General features: G+C 37.5%; 1 long non-coding RNA gene across 2 annotated transcripts; it reads left to right on the forward strand.

Annotated features, from left to right (window-relative positions):
* Positions 1-5,067: 5,067 nt before the first annotated feature.
* Positions 5,068-6,287, forward strand: LOC136242571 (uncharacterized). 2 transcript variants are annotated; one of them, XR_010694564.1, is made up of 4 exons: positions 5,068-5,695; positions 5,745-5,928; positions 5,978-6,068; positions 6,125-6,287. It is a non-coding gene; the product is annotated as an uncharacterized lncRNA (long non-coding RNA). The 2 variants fall into 2 exon arrangements; XR_010694563.1 differs by having other exon boundaries at positions 5,074-5,928.
* Positions 6,288-11,327: the final 5,040 nt, after the last annotated feature.

An 11,327-nucleotide genomic window follows, 5' to 3' on the forward strand; every position in this document is an offset into this window, starting at 1 on the left:
CTGTATTGGGGAAAGGAACTGGGTAGTCTTGATACTTGGTTCACAAACTCCCACAACTATGTAGTGGTGCAGCTAAGCAAAAAATAATTATTAGGTTTTAGACAAAAGCACCAAATTACTTGATACAGTACCATGCATGATTCATACCATTTCATATTATAATATCATATTAGATTGGGTGTTGATATCATGCAGAAAGAAAATATATGTGGAAGTCATAAAAGTGTTTAATATAATACATTTTCATAAACTGGCAAAGGGTGATCAGATCCAATAGCTGATCAAGGGAGGTGTCCATCCAGGTCAGTAGGCTGTCATCACAGAGGGCTATGCTGTACAAAGCCATAGATGTGGATTGTAATATTTCTATTAGGTTGTTACACTGAAACGTTGGTACCTTTTCAGAAGAATAACTCACTTTACCACATTTTGAAAGATTGTTGAATACATTTGTAACATTAAAATAAATTTACACTATGTTAGCTGAAAAGGCAATCTTGCATGTGTGCTTCATAGACTTAATTATTTCAAAAGTTTCCAAAAAATGCCTTAAAGTAATGATTTTTGTTGTGGCACTGTATCTCAAATCATTTAGTATACCTTTCTCAGCTTCCACAGAAAATTCTATACTTTTATCACAAAGTAAATAATTTTTGCAAAAAATTGTTGCTTAGCTGCTCCATAATTGGCCTATATGTGAGGAGTGTAAAATGTCTAGTGGGTTTTGTGCAATCATGTTTGATTGAATATACCAACTGAGCAATGTGTCTACCTTTATCAATCCTGTCCAGTTTGAAATCAATCCACCACTCAACAACTGCCTCATTTCTATCTAATGCATTCACTTCTTGTCACTAGCTTTTGCCATCAATTTTATACATCCGCAAATTAATCCTTTGATTCAGTTTCCCATCTCCATTTGCTGTCCAAACTTCAGTTCTTCAATATCTCAGGTAGTTTGAAGTTCTGGCTTCAAGCCTACCTCAGTACTAGTTTGGTTTAACTTTTGTTCCAATCATATATTTCTCTTTATCATGTTATTGAATAACATACTTCACACTGTTATTGACAATGGGACATTACTCTTTGCTGGTCAGGTTTTGGCCAGACCACTTTTAGCCACTTGAATTATGAAGAAACACTTTATGAGCAGTCAACTACTCTAATATAATAGTCACTGTGTTACACACTTCTTGACAAATAAAATCTGCCTTAACATAATCACTTGAGCCACTAGCTATATTGATTGCTCTAAGGCCATTATTTGTAGATTTTCTGTATTTCTTTCCATCAACACTCTCATTACTTGTTGTCCACATTTTTTTGCTATTATCAAGTCTGTCATTAACTATCTGATGAATGCACATTTATTGCAGTCAAGTAATCATCACATTGCTATGAACCAGCATCTGAGTTTTGTGTACCTGCTATCATTAATCTGTGAAGAGGAGGTTTCATTCCTATGAGAAAGATTGAGTAGCTCAAGTTTTGACTGCCAATGGCTATTATGGATGACAACTTGCCTGTCCTTATATTTTGCAGAAGATCTGTTGAAAAACAGAAAATCACCAAATAATGGCCTAATTTTGCAATGTTCAGTTAATCATCTGCAAGATATTTACAATTTGAAACAGTAATTTTCATCCGAAATTGCTTCCAGAGTCAAATTTGAATTAAAAGCAAAACTATTCACAGTTGTCCTGTAGGGATAATGAAATTTTAAACTGAAAGCAGAATTACACAGCCACTTGAAACAAAAAATTCCCAGAAACAAAAGTATAATGTTAATAGTTTGCAGACAGATATTTTAACCATCATATACGATTTCAGAGCATCATCTTCAACTTTTCTGAGGGGGGTGAGTCCCCCAGACTCTAAAATGTTCATGTTCCACATTTTCAGACTGTAAGGTGACTCCTAGCACTAGCATTTTTCCTATACCCTTGTAACAATAAGCCTTATCCGCAATTACATTTCAAAAAATAAATTGAGAAAATGGCCATGATTTTTTGTCATACAATGATCAAAGTAAACAATGTTTGTAGCCTCTACAACATGTATTCAGATAGTAAAAGTAAAAGGTAGTACCGTCCATTAGGAATGTGAAGGTATGAAGGTCTAGGTCTGACTCCTAGTAGACATAAAAACACACACACGCATGCACGCACACGCACACACACACATGCATGCACACATATGCACACACACATAATTATAGTTATGGTTTAATTATTCAGTTAATTATTAACTACAATTACTTTGTACAATGAAAATGGCAGTAATGGTGGGGGAATTTGCACAGAGGGGTATTGGGACTGCACTACACCAATGATGAATTGAAGTCTGCATGGTTTCACCAGACAGTCCCAATACACATTGCCACACTAGTATGCTTTACTGTGTTTGAAAAGTTGACATCTGCCCATAAAAATAATGTCCTGTTGTATGCACACGATTTAATCATACATCTGCTAATTGCATGTTGTTTATAAATGCTTGCAAATTTAAAATTAACACAGCACATAACATATGCTGCATTTTGTCTCAACATCAAGTATATTAGTAAATTTATGGAATAAATTCTATGCATCTATTAGCAGTTGGACATGAACAAATTCTATGTTTTGAGTTGCATGCAGATAGGTTAGAAGTAAAAAAAGGAGCTAATTATGATTGTTACTGTTGTATCATTATGTTTGCTGCCCATTGCAAAACTGGCCTGGCCTTGTGGAAGAGCTGCATGGTTCCTTCCTGGCAAGCCTGGAGACAAGATTTTAGTGCTTTTGGTTCAAGCATTGTATATGCAAGCCATGTACATTTTCCCCATTAGCTTTGATTCACATTACCATGCAGTAGTTAATGGCCACAGTGATCAAATGCATGTGAAACATAGGCGGTGGAGATGGGGGGGACATGGCCCCCCCACTTTTATGGGAAAAGTCTGTTTGCAAGAAAAGATCGAGATACTCTAATAGAACAGTCAGGATCTGGATACTCTAATAGAGCAGTCATAGTATTCAGAGAAGCAGTGTAGCAAGTTACTTAGCTACGTATGTGTAGTTATAAATAAGGAGATATAATATGATTGTGGAGAGCAGCTATTGTCAGCAGACTGTGACCTTTTTTTTTTGGTCTTCAACTTGCAGCTGCCTGGCCCCCTCACTCTTTGGCCTGCTCCACCACCCCTGATGTGAAATATAAGCTTGCAAAAAATTTAAGATATTTTACTTTATTTGTCCTAGTAAAGAAGACTGTTACCCTTTGGGCACTAGTACACCTTTCAGCAGTGTGTAATCCTTGTAAAGTCACATGATATAACTCTTTCACCATGGCGCCAAACTCACAAATTTAACTATAGCAAATGACCCTACTCAAGTTTAAAAGTCTCATTATATATCCTGAGTTCCAACATACTGCAATAGTTACAATACATGTACAGAGAAACTTTGGTGGGATAAACTTTGAGTAACAGCCAGCTAAATCACATTTGGAAAAACGAACTTTGAAATAGCTTGAAAGCGTTCTCAATTAGCTATAGAAAAAAAGCAAGACTGAAGTGATTTCAATCATAAAATGATGCGCTTAAATTTCCTCTGATTTCCTTTATCACGTGTTGCAGGTTATCACACCTTTTATTACATGCCCTCGAAATCAAAATGTAAGGAGAAATTTGACACACTAGGTCAGTTTTTTTGAAGTGCCAAAATTTCTGTGAATTGGACTTATTCTGGCATCATTGTACTCGCAGAGAGTTGCTCTACGCATAACATACCCAGAAAGTTACTAAACAGACTCAAGGTAGGCAGTTCACAATCATGATTTTTAGTGGTTTTTCAATCAAAATGTATTGGACATGCCTGTTCCAACTGGCAGTTTTGCCATGAACAAAAGTATAACAAATGTCTGCAAACTTTTCTTGATATACCACTTAGAAAGCAGTTTGATGTAAGCATAAACCACTCTACATTAAATTTTCAGCCCTGAAATTTACTACCCTGGTGCACCCTCCCCACCCCCCCCTTTCCAAACCTTGGATCTGCCTCCGAATATAGGTATATAGGGAATCAGATCCAAGCTGTTGGGGCTCATGAATTGTATGCCTATGCTGCATGTTACAAGGGGTTGCTGCACCCCCTCTGAATTTTTACTATGCATTAGCTAGGAAGCTAGTAGAAGCTACAGGTGTAACTGCATTTTTAGCATGAACAATGGAAAGGTGAAAAGAACAAAGGTAGGGAATAATCTTTTCCAACAATCACTAAGAGGTGGTAAAACTATTTTTATAGGAGTATAAGGCATAATTATTGAAGCTACTAAAAATCTCAATATTTGTAACTATTATATAACAGCCAACACTTATAAATACAATTCCTCTAAGCTATAAGCAGTGTGCAAAAAGACCAAGAAAAGACTAAGCCTGCAAAAACAGGACATGTGGGAACATACTACTTTTTCAAACTTTGACACTAATAACTTTTTATACCATTATGCTATGGCCATGACTTTTTTTAGCACATATATATTACACTTTAAATTGGCTTTATGAAGAATGTATATCCCATCCTGGTACTGAGATATCATCTGTTATGTGATGAGGTGTGCACTCGCATGCATTTCCCTGTTTTGGGTGTTCTCATCTTTATTAACACTACTTAAAACTAATGAGTGTTGCAGTCAGCCCTCAAGCAGTCAGCAGTACGTAGTCAGCCCTCAAATTATGCACAAACATAAATTTGCTACAATAACGTGCAGTTTAGTAAAAAATAAATCAGTATCTGCAACTTCAACATTTGTGACTGAATTTGACAAAACAAGGCTTCGACGCACAAAGCTTTGTTAGGAGATATGGCGATTTTAAGGAATCATTGTGTAATAACTTCCCAGTGCCTACAGCTGTGCAAACAAAATTTGCACCAATTGTTCATCTGTTCACTAGCTATCACTGAGTGGGTGTATACATTTCTGATACCCAAAATTTGCCCTGTTTTGAGCAGCTTTTTTCGAGCGGGTAATAATATCACAGGCGGTACTATTATTATTATTATTATTATTGTTTACTGAGCAGTCAGCCCTGCTGGTGTGTTCAGGAATCACATAAACAAATACATTAGGTACAATAATATGATTGGAGTCTAGCTGTAAATAGATCAGTATCTGCAATTTCAATTGTATCAGTTGGTAGTATGTTCCAGTCGTTTATTGTTCTTGAGAAATAGCTGTTTTGGTATGCCGTGGTGGATGAGGTAGGTAAAATATAGTGAAGATGGTGGTATTGTCTTGTTGGTCGTGTTTTTGGTAAGTAATAATGAGGAATTTGGAGTGATAACTGTTGGTAGTGTATCTTATGCAATATTTGTAACCTAGATAATTTCCGACGAATTTGTAATGTAGGCCATTTCAACTGATCCAACATTAGAGAAACTGAACTGAATCTGCCATAGTCATTCAACACCCAGCGTGCTGCTCTTCGTTGTACTTTCTCTAACTCTGAAATATCTCCAACGTGGTAGGGATCCCAGACAGCAGATGCATACTCTAGTTGTGGTCTCACCATTGTTAGGTAAGCTGATTCTTTAACTTGTTTTGAACATTTGTTTAGATTGCGTTTTAAGAAATTGAGTGTTCTAGATGCTTTATTGACAACATTTGATATGTGAGGTGACCAAGACAGTGATTTATGAATTAAGACTCCTAGGTACATATGTTGATCAGATATATCTAGTATGTGACTGTGAAGTGTGTAGTCGTAAGTGAGTGGTGATAAGGATCTCGTGCAACGTATAACTGCACATTTACTAATATTGAATTTAAGTTGCCAAGTATCGGCCCATTCTGACAGTTTATTTAAATCTTCTTGAAGTCTGTTGATGTCTTCTACACTATTGATAACTCTATAAAGCAAGCAATCATCAGCGAACAGGCGGAGTGGTGAGTTGATGTCTTTAGTTATGTCATTTATATACAATAGGAACATTAGAGGTCCAAGAACTGTGCCTTGTGGTACCCCAGACATTACCGACACTGGACTAGAGGATTCACTATTTAAAACAACACACTGAGTACGTTGGGTAAGCCAAGTTTGGATCCAGTTATAAGTACTGCCATTAATTCCATAATATCTTAGTTTGGTCATTAAGCGTTGGTGTGGTACTGTATCGAATGCTTTAGAAAAATCCAATAGGATGATATCTATTTGTTTCTGATGGTCTAGAGCAAAGGATATGTCTTCTGTAAGAGTAATTAGTTGAGTTATGCATGAATGATTAGATCTGAACCCATGTTGATTTTCAATTAATATGTTGTTTTCTAATAGGGTGGGAGGGTGGGGGTGGACGGTGGTCTTAATATACGGGTATAAAATGAAGTAAGAAGACGATTGGAATCCAGAGGCCAAGTTTGGGCTCTCCATGGTCCTCCATGGCACTCAGATGACTCCAAATTGACTGAGAACACTATTGGCGAGCTCTCTGTGAAGTCCCAGCTCACTACACACCATTATCACAGAGCCATGGCCATTTAATGGTGCCAATCTCACACTCGTGGCTTTGACAGGGTCGGAAGAAAACTGCTACAGAAACCAGACTTGTCAGTGCTGAAGGAAGTACAGTGTGAAATATGATAGTGTATTAGACCAGCAATCCATTTCTGGTAAAATCGTAAGTTTGATTTTGTGTGTGTGGAAGCCTTGTTATGTGAAATCCGGTCACATTTGCCCTATTGGTATAACATAATGAAAAGAAATCATTCTGGTACACATAACAAGGTAGTAGTGGAGTGGAAGTTATATGAGTCTCAGGCTCATGTTTGATTGCATTGCTAGTAGCTATAGGAGCAGGTTGCTGTTAGTTGCACTTTCCCTAATCCTGTAATATCTCCAAGACCCTAAGTGTCCCAGATAGTAGAGGTACAAATTTTAATTGTGGTCTATAGCCACAGAATGAATATACATTCAAGCCTTTTAAAGTACTGCACAGCTGAAGTTGACCACACAACATCATAGTAGTCCAATATACGTAGGAAGGACAAAAGTACAATACAACTTGCAATACTTCAAAATAGTTTTAGAAATTCATTTATCAAATGTTTACATGTACCATATACTCAGTTCTGAGTTCTGTACATTAGCTACCAATAAATAGTGAGATCGATTGTGGGATAGATGTAGCTCATAGAAACTTCCTTACGTAATTCCAGTGCTACATTTGACTGGCAAATGATTGATGTAGAACTGTTTATGTTAATGTCCCTGGTTAGAGAGGCTCTGAATTGTGATGCCATATCAACTAATGAAGCTGCTTCAGCTTTCGCAGACCTAATTGGAGCACACCGTCATGAGTTTGATATCTTTCTTTTCTTCCTCATTTTAAGGAGTCTGCAAAGTTGTAATATATTTTGGCTATTGAATGTTCTGCAGACCCATTGATTGTTGAATTGCATCATTCTCTTTTGACCCACAATTCTCACGATGTATCTGAGGCTGTGGTGCTTTATTTGCTGCTAAAGCTCTAGTATCTAGTTAACATTCACTCTGCTACTTTTACTAATGCTGCATGTAATAATATGCAGTATTCCCATGTAAGTTTCCAGGCTTGAATTACTGACTATACAGAATAAACTCCTTGACTTAGAACCTGCTTGTCCTCTGTGGAAGAGTCGTCTGTGGAAGAGGCTGATGTATGGGTTACTAGAAAGGCAACTATCATTCTGAATGTGACAACTTACCAACACCAATGAATTTGGCCAAATGGAACATGATGGTTAATCCAGTTTGTATTCTGTGTCAGTCAATCCAGTCAACAGCTAACTATATTTTAACTGGCTGCTCCATGGGGACAATACACTTGGTGCCATGATTCAGTTTTGCAAGTACAGTACTTGTTTGCAGTCTTCAGAGAGCTTTGCCTCCTTGTTATTAACTTTATGCCATTCTCCCCAGCTATCTTGTTAGTACTACTTCTCCTAATACCATTCCATCTACATCATCATCTAGCAGACCTAACTTGGTGTTGGTTTCCTCTGATTCCATTATACTAGTAAAGGTCTACTAATATCAAGCATCATTGTACAGCTACCAGCCATAAGAAGCAAGATCTTTATGGTCCACTGTTACAAGACCTTCAACATACTGCTCTATCTGCTGAGCTTGTGACAATTGAAGTTGGATGTTTAGGCCATTATGCCAGCAACAATATCAATGTTAAGTGAAATTGTTATCTACTGAATAGTTCTATACTCTATTAGAGCAGTCAGATACTCTAATAGTTGTAGGTGATACTCCTATAAACTTGTGTCTTTTGTACTCACCTTACCCTTTGTGATTAAATAAATAAAATTTAATAAATACAGTAAGAATTAGGTGATTTCTCATAGTTTAGCTAAAAAATCACTGAAATTGTACACCAACAACCACAATATGATCACTTTACTTTACCCTAAGTGCTAACATCCACCTCATTATGCTGTGTCCCAGCATGAAACACTAGCTATGCACAATAAATCATGTTAGCTAGCTACATATCAGTTTACCATCTGTAATGAAACCTTTGTTAGAAGTTTGTACTTGCTTTACGTAATTATTTTCACACTTCACACTTAAACATGCCAATGTGCACGAGGCTATTGAATCTTGGAGAATTTTCCACTAAATGATTGGATGACACTGGTCTCAGCCAGATGGTCAACAAAATTCAATTCATGCCATATTCTGCATGCAGGTACTTGGCTTGGAGGTGATCACTGTGTTAAGTGTCACACTATTTCCTGCGATTCTGCTGTGCTCCAAATTACAAAATGTTGTTTTTCTCACTGATCAGCAATGTGTGACATTACTACCAGCTGAAACTCAACCACTTATCTACCACTAGTATTTTAAAAATTGTTAATTTAAAATAAAGTAGGGATTTATGCAATAAAAAGTAGTGAAACAAGAGATGAATGATGGTATTACAGCATAGCTCGGTGGGAAAGTCCCTACTTTGGCATTGAGCAAAATTATAGCTAATATGCCAAAGTAGGGACTTTCCCATCGAGCTATGCTGTAATACCATCATTCATCTCTTGTTTTATTACTTTATATTGCATAGATCTCTACTTCATTTTTAAGTCAACAATTTAAAAAAATACTAGTTTGTTTGGTCTTTTCATTGTAGCACAGCTAGTTACAGTGAAACTTGTGAGCTAGCTATTAAGTTCCTGTACAGCTTATTAAAGTACGTACTGTGTCAAAATTGAAAGCACATAGGTCTGTAGTAGCATGCATAGCTTACCTTTGATCATAGCAGTGGTGCTCAGGACCTGTCTCAGTACGATGGTCCACATTCTATTCACCCAGGCTGGAAGTTGTTCGAACAAACAGGCCCTTTCAGTTGTCTGGAACTTAGTCTGGACTAACAGGATGAAGTAATACAATTTCCACTTGAGTACTATCCAATCACTCGCTGATCTCGCCGTCGGGCACTGAGTGGCTGAGTCAGTGTGTTCAGAGGAACAAGCCGTTGAGAATCAGTCCGTCTTTATATTAAGCAACAAATCTCTTCGTTGATTGCAGTCCAGGGCATTGGCAAAAGTCGAAGTGACAACTCAGCAGCCTTAATGTTTCATATGCAATACTTTAAAATAATAGTGCCCTGCTCTTTCAGCAGCATAAGCACTTTCTGAAATAATTTTGTGGTGTCTACAGAAAAGTGTTGATACAGAAAATTAATGTCTCGATATGGTTTCGATGCTTGAAGAAGACTGATTGAAGATAAAAGGAAAGACAAGGCACACAGGGTGTACACTCGTCGGAACCCCAAAAGGCACATCCCACTGGTGAGTTTGTTGTTGTGGTGTAAAATGGTGACCATGCGCTGTTTCGTTTGGGCTCTAGGCTTGTGACTGTGGTCAGTGAGTGAGTGAGTGAGTGAGTGAGTGAGTGAGTGAGTGAGTGAGTGAGTGAGTGAGTGAGTGAGTGAGTGAGTGAGTGAGTGAGTGAGTGAGTGAGTGAGTGAGTGAGTGAGTGAGTGAGTGAGTGAGTGAGTGAGTGAGTGAGTGAGTGAGTGAGTGAGTGAGTGAGTGAGTGAGTGAGTGAGTGAGTGAGTGAGTGAGTGGGATGAAATTTCAAGTTTTGGAGATTTAAAAAAATTCTATATCCAGTCACCAGTAAGTATTTTCTTGTTTTTAATGCTGTATTTCATGTTAGATGGACTAATGTTATCCCGTAAAGGTGATTTTCATGGTGTAAGATGTCTCTAGGATGATTTTTAAAGGTGCAATTTTAGGTGGTGCGTATCATTTTCGAGGGATCCCTACTTAAACAGTACTACCGTACTGTTTGATAGTAAGAGTGGATGACCTTTCAAACCTTTGGAGAAAGTTTTGGCCCAAAGGAATATGGTTGCAAATTACAACAGTTGAAAATTGATTGACTCGGAATTGAAGGTAGCTAGCTATGTGTTGCCATTTTCAGCGATTTCAGACCATTTTTTAATAAATGCATAACTATTTTGAATATTTTACATTTCAGGTTTGCGGTGTAAAGGAACATTCCATTAAGCAAGATCTGAAAGGAGTTTCTAAATATCTTCTGTCTTTATCATTTTATGATTCAAAATATCTGACAGTATTAAGAATTTTCTGCACAGATTTGCCCATTGAAACTATGACACTGCAGCAGGAATTGGCTGTAACTTTTGTAAACAAGAACATGTGGGCATGATTTTTTTTACTGTAGCAAAATGAACAAAGGAGAGGAGTCCACACATTGAAAATGCAAACCATGCTTGCCCACTATAACACCATAATGATCACTATACATCTGTATACTACTTTGGTACATATTAAATCCCTAGTTAGGCATTGTGAGCTAGCTATTAAGTTCCTGTACAGCTTTACGTACTGTGCCAAAATTGGAAGCACATAGGCCCGTAGTAGCATGCATAGCTTACCTTTGATTGTAGTAGCAGTGCATGGTGCTCAGATCTATGACCTGTCTCAGTACAATGGTCCACATTCTATTCACCCAGGCCAGAAGTTGTTTGAACGAACAGGCCCTTTCAGTTGTCTGGAGCTTAGTCTCGACTAACAGGAAGTAATACAATTTCCACTCGAGTACTATCCAATCACTCACTGATCTCACCGTCTGGCACTGAGTGACTGAGTCAGTGTGTTCAGAGGAACAAGCCGTTGAGTATCAGTCTGTCTATTAAGTAACAAATCTCTTCGTCGATTGCAGTCCAGGCATTGGCAAAAGTCAAAGTGACAAAAATGTTTCACGTGCAACACTTGAAATTATAAGCACCCTGCTCTTTCAGCAGCATAGGCACTTTCTGAAATTCTGAAATAATCTT

The sequence above is a fragment of the Dysidea avara genome, chromosome 13, assembly GCF_963678975.1.
Source record: "Dysidea avara chromosome 13, odDysAvar1.4, whole genome shotgun sequence".
Classification (NCBI taxonomy): Eukaryota; Metazoa; Porifera; class Demospongiae; order Dictyoceratida; family Dysideidae; genus Dysidea; species Dysidea avara.